Source organism: Crocuta crocuta, unplaced genomic scaffold (assembly GCF_008692635.1).
Source record: "Crocuta crocuta isolate KB4526 unplaced genomic scaffold, BGI_CrCroc_1.0 scaffold130, whole genome shotgun sequence".
In the NCBI taxonomy this organism is placed as follows: domain Eukaryota; kingdom Metazoa; phylum Chordata; class Mammalia; order Carnivora; family Hyaenidae; genus Crocuta; species Crocuta crocuta.
Genome location: NW_027527920.1, coordinates 4,519,717 through 4,529,015, shown reverse-complemented (window position 1 = coordinate 4,529,015; position 9,299 = coordinate 4,519,717).

Below are 9,299 nucleotides of genomic sequence, written 5' to 3'. Positions count from 1 at the left end.
TGGTCTTATATCAGAAAGCAACGGAGTTTATCAAACACTACCAAAGCCATGTCAAAAAGACTTAGGAGTCATCTTTAAGAGGTTTTCTAAGACAGGATGAGTTAAGAAACTGTAAGGATCATGCCACTTGACTGAAGCATATCAAGTATGTTTAAATCTACAAGCTCATAATGATATTTTTAAAAAAGAAAACCTGGTTGGTCAGCTGTCAAGGATCCTAATTTACTACTTTAAAAACTGGCCAATAAAGCAAACGAATAAAACATTTATCCTGCATTTAAACTATACATACTTCAGGATAATCACATGGTTGATGAGGGGCAGTTTCTCCTTATTCTAGCAATGATCATCAGTGGTTGCTAACATACAAACGGAGAAACATCTAGACAGGATGGGCTTCCTAATGGATCAACAAAGTATTCTTGCCCCCCCACCAAAAAAAAATCCAGCCTTGGGTTAATCAAGCTCCAAGATCTAATAATTTAGCAATCAGCAAAATTCAGACTGTGAGAAGCTCTGAGAACAAATAATTTTGTTTCTAAATAAATGCGTATGTTGTGTGTGTGTGTGTGTGTGTGTGTGAGAGAGAGAGAGAGAGAGAGAGAGAGAGAGAATGAGACATAAAAGAGAAACCTAAAAGACATTATCAATTATAGTTGCTTTGAATGGACCTTATTTGGATTCCAGTTCAAATAAACAAATTTTTTTTTCAAAAATTATGAAACCCTTGAGGAAATCTGAGTATAGATTGGGTGTTTGATGACAGTGGAAATTATTGTTCACTTTCTAGGTGGGTTAGTAGAATTGGTTATGTTTTTAAAATAGATCTTACCTAGTGGAGCCACTTAAAGAGCTACCAATTAAATGAGATCTCTGAGATTTGCTGCATGGTACTCCGCCGGTGGCAGTGGCCGGGTAAAAACGGGTACTGTAAGGTGAAACAAGGTTAACCCTGAGCCGGTAACTGTTGAAGCTTGACAACGGCAGGCACGTGGAGACTCGCTGCACTGTGCTCTCTACTTGGTATCTCTGCTTGGCGTGTCTCATCATGAAAAGCCACACTCATTTAAGTCCTGTTGTCTCTGCGTGAGATAGTGGCCCTTGTACCTGTACACAATTAGACTCGAAAACATCCAGGCTGGAGAGGAACCAAGGATGGCTTAGCCAGCCTTTGAGCATCGGTCCAAAGATGAGAAAAGCGAGGTCTGGAGAGGCCCAGTGACATGGCTAAGATGACGTGGTGAGTTTGGGGCTTTGCTCCTGTACCACTGGGCGTGTGCGCCCCCACCCTGGCAGCCCCGGGGGCCTCCAACCTCACCCAGTGCAAGGTGGTTTCTTATCAGGTCCCGAGTTCTCTGGCTTTCCCTATTTGATCTTCAATGACGAGTTATTTAATTATTTATTTTCCATAATTGAGCTTTACTGAATTATTGATCTTTCGTTATGAAATACTCCGAACATGTAGAACAGATCAGAAAGAAGTAGGACACTGGGGCGCCTGGGTGGCTCAGTTGGTGAAGCGTCTGACTTTGGCTCGGGTCACGATCTCACAGTTTGTGGGTTCCAGCCCCACATCGGGCTCCGTGCTGACAGCTCAGAGCCTGGAGCCTGTTTCAGATTCTGTGTTTCTCCTTCCCTCTCTGCCCCTCCCCCACTTGTAATCTGTCTCTCAAAAATAAATCAATGTAAAAACCAATTTAAAAAAATAGCATGACACTACTGAAGTTGCCACGCAGATTTTTAAAATGTGGACATTTTACCACTTGCTTCCAATTTCTTGAAAGGCAATAAAATGCAGTCAGTGTGACTGAACTCCCTCCTGACCCCTCATTTCCCTTCCGTCCCACCCCACATGCTGGTGTCGGGGCATGTGCTTTCCCCTCGTGTGTTTATATTTTGATTTATATACTCAAATTTAGAATTGTTTTATATTTATATTTACCATGAGGAGCATCATGTCATATATTTCCTCCTGCAGCTTGCTCTTTTCACACAACATTGTGCTTCTGAGATCTATCCAAGTTGATACATAAAGATCGAGCTCATGTATTTTAATGCTGACATACAATTTCCTTATAGGAAAAGGAATAGATGTTTTTTTCTTTCTCCATCCCCTCCCCCCAATAACGAACGGGGTATTTTCGGTTATTCCTGCTACTTCAAATAATGGGGCAAAGCAAATCTCCAAATACACCTCTGCATACTTGCATCAGAGTTTCCCTAGCCTGTATACCTGTAAGTTGAATTACCAGGTCGTAGGGGCGAGTTTGCTCTGCAAAGTGGGGGACCCGATGGTGCTCCCACAAGCAGTGTTTGACAATGGCAGTCAGCTTTGTACCACGAAACTCCAGGGCCTGCCCATCCACTGGGAATGGATTGTTCTGTTTCCCCTGGTTTTCTTAATTTGCATCTGCCTGATAGCTAGTGAGATGGGGCATTTTCACATGTTTGCTGGCCATTCATTTTTCCTTTCCCGTGAGTCGCCTGTTTCTGTCCCTCTACCCATTTCTCTGGGTTGTCTGCTCGGACATGTTGACTTGGAATAATTTATTACGTATTCCAGGCACCTCCTCTTTGCCAGTTACATATACTGCATGTATAGTTTACAGCATCTCTTGCTATACAGGTGTTTAAAGCTTAATGTAATNTGGGGGAGAGGGAGGGAGGCAAACCATGAGAGACTCTTGAATGCTGAGAAACAAACTGAGGACTGATGGATGTGGGGGGGATGGGGGAGATGGGCATGGAGGAGGGTACTTGTGGGGATGAGCACTGGGTGTTATAGGGAAACCAATTTGACAATAAACTATTTGTAAAAAAAAAAAAATAGCTTAATGTAATCAGGTTGATTTTTTTTGAAGTTTATTTATTTATTTATTGAGAGACAGAGCATGTGAATGTGTGGGAGAAAGAGAGACGTGGGGAGGGAGAGAGAGAGAGAGAGAGAGAGAGAGAGAGAATCTCAAGCAGGCTCCATGTTGTCAGTGTGGGGCTCGAACCCATGAAACATGAAATCACAACCTGAGCCAAAGTCAAGAGCTGGACTCAACAGGCTGAGCCACCCAGGTGCCCCATCTTTCTTTTTCTTTTTTCTTTCTTTTTCTTCCTCATGGCCTTCACTTTCTGGGTCCTGTCCAATAATCCTTCCACTCCTCACCTTACTTTTCTCTACTATTTTATCCTACAAGTTTGAAGACGTTAACCCCACTAGAATTTATTTCTGCAGAGTGTGTGAGGTAGAGATCCATCTTCCCTCCATACAGATGGTCTATTCCTAGAACTATTTGCTGAATGCTTTTCTCCACTGATACATGACGCCACGTGGGTCATAGCTAGATCATTATCTAGATGAGGGTCTATTTACGGACTTTATTCTGGCCCATTGGTCTATGCATGCATTGAGTGCTGACTGTGGCTTTACTATAAATCTTGATATTTGAAGGACAAGATCTTTCTTATTCCTCTTCAAATTTATACATGTAAATTTTGGTCTTTTACTCTCCAGATAAATTTTAGTGCCTGTGTATCAAACTATATAGAAAATACTCCAGTTGGATTTTGCTTAACACCATATTACAGGTTTCTGGAGAAGACAGCATTTGAAATAAAATTGGATTTTCTCACCAATGAATGTAGTATAGCTTAGGATCCATATAGGTCTTTTCAAAACTATTTCCTTCAATAAAACTTCATATTTTTCTCCACTCAGGTCTCGTGTGGTTTTATTTAGACCTATTCATGGGTAGTTTTTGTTGCTATTGGAAATGCCTTTTTTTTATATTACGTTTTTTTGGTTGGTCACTACTTATGAATAGCAATGCAATTGGTTAATGAATGTTGATCTTGGATCCAGCGACTTGACTAAACGCTATTTGTTTTAATTGTTTGTACATTTTCTACTGTATACACCCATGTTATCTGCAAATAATTACAACTTTGTTGTTTTCATTGCAATCAGTGTACCTTATTTTTTATTTTGTCTTATTGCATTGGCTAGAGCCTCCAGAACTATGTTGAATAGCAGCAGTAATGATTATCCTTGTGGTTTTGTTTTGTTTGGCTGGATTTAAACCAATGCTCCTAAAACTTAACCACTATCTATTATTGGACCACAGGTCTGGTTTAACTATCCACTGTCAGATTCAAGACTTTTTCTTGTATTCTTATTTCAGTACTTTAGGAAGTGTCATGAATGGGGACTGAATTTTGTAAAATGTCTTCTCTCTCCTTTGATTAGTAAGACTAAGTCTTCTGGGTGTGCTGAAAAGTAATCCATTGTCTTCAATAGTTGGTTGTAGGTCTGTGTCTCAAGCTTGCAAATTATCCTATTCAAATCTACACCCTTATAAGTCACCCTTGGCTTGATCTATCAGTTTCTGTTAGTGGGATGTCAAAACCTCCCGTTCTTCCTTGTAATTTTGCCAATGTTTGCTCTATGTAGTTTTGGGGTATTGGTCTGAGCTTAGGGGTTCACTCTGCCTTTAAAGTTTTTAAACTTATGGCGTTAAAGTATTTCTCTCCCTCCCTCCCTTCCTCCCTCCTCCCTTTTCTTCCTCCTTTCCTCCCTCCCTCTCCTTCCCTCCCTCCCTCTTCCTTCCTTCCCTTCCTCAGCTCATAAAATTGTTTCATCTTATCCAACATGTCTCTGTGTCCACATGGTTAAAGAGAATCCTTATTAGCCTGCTGGCTCATTTGCCAGAATTCTACACCTGCTTTCTTCATCCCATGTAACCTGTCATCAGCAAATGCTCTCACGGGTCAGCTACAATACCAAGGAGAGACAAGGTTCCAGCCCCATCTGACTTTTGTCTGGCCTCTGCAGGCCAGGAAGCCCCAAGAGCCCACTTCTGAGCCATCAGCCCTGCCCTGTCTCATCTGCCCGGGAGAGAGCGGAGTCAGGGTCAGGGGGAGAACATCGTGGAGCTTCCTGGGCACCAACTGAGGTGCCCTAATGGACGTGAGGAAGGCCTGAGCTGGGCAGGGGTGGAGATGGGAGGGGGCTTCTCTTCCTTTCCCTCCTGTGCTCTTCACTTGGAGATCACGGATCTCCTCCTCTGCCGGTGCGATCTGTTCTTTCCCATCTCTGGCTGAGAAACTCCTCTAGGACCAAGCATTATGTCTTACTGATTTGATCTTTGCACTCCGGCACTTAGAACTAGGCATATTAGATTTGCACTGTGTAAATGGTGGTTGGATGGATACAAGGATGGTTTGAGATGGGTGGATGGATGGATAGATGAGTGGGTGGGGGATCGATGGACAGTTTGGTGAGTTCTAGGTTCTCGAGGCAGGGCCTGGTTTCTACGACTTTTCTTGGCCATCTCTTTCCATGTGCAACTTTTTTTTTCACCAGTACTGTTGAAGGGGCAGGGGCCCTTATCCTCTGGATTCGAATCCTCTAAACATCATTCAGTCCTGCCCTCCCCGAGAGGATGCTAGGGATTTAGGGGGGAGGGAGATGTGATTTGTAATCCAGCTCAGGCTGTGTGACTTCCGGTATATCTCTTGCCCTTTCTGGGCCTTAATTGTCCCATTTATAAAATCAACGGCTCAGTATAGATACCTCTTCAAATACAAAGAGTCCAATTTTAATGTAATGTTTAAAAATGCTTCATGGGTACTGGCACAGAGCACATTTTATATTGTTAGCCTAAGAAAAATAAAATGATGTATAGCCATGAAAATTTTTAAAGGGTTAATCAGGTTTGTTTGCTATACTGTGAATTAAAAATAATATTCTTATTCAGGCACTGTGTTCTTGAAAAAAAAAAAAACTACTCCATCATCATGAAATATATGATGGCCAGTTTCTAATATTTAGCAGTCTTGCAATGGATCTTTCCAGCTATAGTACCCAGAAGTCTGTATCTTGGTACCTTCTCATGGACGCTAAAATTCAGAGATTCACTGCCCCTGCCGGGGTTGAGCAGCTTAAGGGTGGGAAACGGGGGTGGCAGTGGCCCAGAGGGAGGCCAGGAGGGGTGAAGGTGATGATTTCCCAGTTCATGGGTTTGAGCCCCGTGTCGGGCTCTGTGCCAACAGCTGGGAGCCTGGAGTCTGCTCCTGATCCTGCGTCTCCCTCTCTCTCTGCCCCTCCCCCAATCTCTCTCTCTCTCTAATTAAAAAAATAATAAAAAAAACATAAAAGGCAGATTCCGCTGCTGCTGGCTTGAGATTCTGGGTTTCCAACAAGCCGGTGGAAATCGGAGGGGAGTGGCGGGTGAGGCGGCACCCAGTGTGACAGTTGGCGTGGACAGGCTTGGAGAGCTGGTAGAAGGGACAGGGGCGGGGACCCCAGGCATGAGTCAAGGCGCTAGCAGCCGGTGCCCGGGGGCGTGTCGCCCCCAGCGCATACATAAGTGAGGTGCTGTATTGTCCCCCGACCCTTGAGTGCGAGCATCCGTGGCTGAGACTAAATCTTGGTCGCCAATCCGTCCTTGACTGTGCCCAGGACATCTGGGTAGGGCAGTCTTTCAGAGGTGGCACCCCTTCTCAGAAACGGCAGTAACGGCCTCTGCCAGGGCGAGACAGGAGGTGAGCATTCTCTGATAGGCACGCTCCTCCACCTCTCACTGGGGTCTGCAACTCAACTGCTAGCTTAGCCCCGGTGGGCAGTCCCCAGGAGGGTCCGGGGCACACGCAGAATTTTCTATCCAGAGCCTACCATCTGGAGCCTCTAGCCCTTGGCTTCCAAGCATAAACCTGGACGAACGAGGTGGGTGAGCTTTTACTAAAGTCCATGCAGCCAGTACGTACAGGACGGTTAGCCCAAATGCAGGCTCAGATGAATGTTCATCTGCTGGAAGCTTCTCCTCTAGAAGCCCTAGAGGACATCCCTCTGCAGCCGGACCACCCCTCCGTGCCTGTGGTCTGGCTGTCCTTTCTAGGTTAATAAAGACTGTGCTTTATTCTAACTCCGTTTTAAAAAACAAGTTAAACTATTCTTCCTTTTTTGCTTACAAGGACAGCGGGCGATTGTGATTTATCTGGGACAATGGTGACGTGGCAATTGTGACCAAGTAAGCAGGCGAAAACCATGTTAGTCTGGGGTGAGGAGGAAGTCCCAGAGCCTAGGAAGCACCCCCTCCCGGTCCTGCATCCCCAGGGCACTGGGGGGCATTTCCTACCCCACCCCTTCTGCAAACCCCTCCTCTAAAGCCTTCGCACACCTGGGGGAACTGGAGATCAAGTCCACGTCCCCTCCCTCACCATCCGTAACCTCTGACTTTCAGGTTAAGGACGGCATAGGCTTTCAGTACAGATGTTCCTACAACTTCGCACGTGACATTCACGTTTCACTTTTTGCCCAAAAGCTTTGCACTCACGGCTCTCTGACTTTGATACAGATCTGTGGTCCTCCCCCCGGGAACTCAGGGAGGCTCGGAACACACTCCTTTTCGCTGTCCTGCAAGATCGGACTCTCAGGGATTGGGGACAGCATGTGAGGTGCCCAGAAATGAGAAGAGCCTATGTTTAGAGGGAACAAAGGACAACAGCCAGAACCCGGGGGCATAAGGAGGGACAGTGGCCCCAGCGGCTCTTCTGGGGTGGACTGACACACGGTGGGGGGGGGGGGAAGGAGGCAATTAAAACACAACAATCAAGCCAACCTTTAAATAGCAACTTTTAAAAATATAAAAACAGCTCATTACAATGACTTTTCATTTTTCTTTTTTTCTTCAGGAATCAACTTTTTCTACCCTCACCCTCCCTTGTGGCTAGAGCCTTCACAAGACGGCAGATGAACCAGAGAAAGAGAGAGAGATTCTCTAGACAGCCCTTCCCCCACCCTCAGAAAAGTACGGGGGGTGGGGTCGGGGGGGCTCACTAGTCTCCGAGGCCTCCGGGCCCCCCCTTCCCCGCCCTCCTGTCAGGGGAGCTGCTCGCCGGGAGCAAGATCACTGAAGACCAGCAGTTTCCACGGGAGCCCCTCCTTCCTTCTCTCCAGACAGAATCACACATTATAAAATAATCCATAAAAATGCAGTATCAAAATTATCTTCCATATGCTACATCCACGGAGAGCCCACCACCAGGGCTCACATCGGCCTTTACCTTTCCCTTAAAAGAAGGAGAACAAGAAAAAAAAAGACCAAAGGAGAAAACAAAAAAAAAAAACCAAACCCAAAGCCTAATACCTCCGACCATTTTGGTACCAAAATGAGGTACCCGCAAGAGGCCATTTGCTACCTATCACCTGTTTGGGCTCAAAAGAGAGAGAGACTGCAACCGCAAGAAGTCACCACAGTGCCGAGATCCGTGTCCCCACCGAGCCCTGGTCCTCCAGCCCTGCTGGGCTGCCCGGGTCGGGGCTGGTGGGGGGTGGGCAGGGGGAGACAATCCCTTCGGACACCCCACCCTGCAGGTGGATGACACTTTGCCCCTCCAGGGACAGAGGAAGGGGTCTGAGGCAGGAGAAGGGGGAGAAGGCATTTTATAGAGGACATTAATTCTAATTCTTTTTATTCAAATAAAAAAAAAAGCACCCACATCAGTTGCTATTTTCTCCGGTAGCTCCCTGAGCTGAGTCGCCAAATGCTTTCCGCTAACTTTTTTGTCCGTTGTAGGTTGTGTCCAAAGATGAAGAAGGGCCAGAGGTGGGGTTCCTTTTGAACCTCCACTTCTCCTCGCCATAACCAAGTGTGCACCAAAGAGACAGAGAGAGAGCGAGGCGAGAGGGAAAGACAGAGTGAGAGTCGGACCCCTGAGAGAGAGGGAGGCGAGGGCGGGAGGCCACAGGGAATCCGACCTTTGTCGGCCCAGGCTGGCCGCCCGTGGTGGGTCCTGCCGGCCTCGGGCAACTCCCAAGTCCACGGAGAGGGCTCGTCCCGGGGGGGCCCCTTCCGGTCAGTCTGGTCGCTGGCTGCACCTCCCTTCCTCCACCTCCTCCACTCCTTCTCCATTTGGCTCCCCCTCCCGGCCTCCCCTTCCCAAATGTGGATGTCCCTTAAAANATGGCTAGTGTTTTTGGTGGGAAGGGCCCTCCTCCCGCACTGACCAGTCCGAGATAGAGGAGTCTGTTATTTACATTTTTCACAAAGGTTGTGCGCTGCACAATCGGGAAAATGAGATTCCCCCCTCCCCCAGCATAAACACGTGGTCCACTCCGGTGTCCCCGACCCAGGGCAGGGGGGACAGAGCAAAAGAAAGGGGAAGGAGAGATGGAGATTCACGAGGGTGTCTGTGGGGGAGGGTGGGCTGGGGGCCCCCTGAGCCTCCAATCAATCTACTTGTAGCGTCTGCCAGGGTCGCAGAGCGGGAGGAGGAGGGACGTCCGTCGGAGTCCGTGAGACACGCGG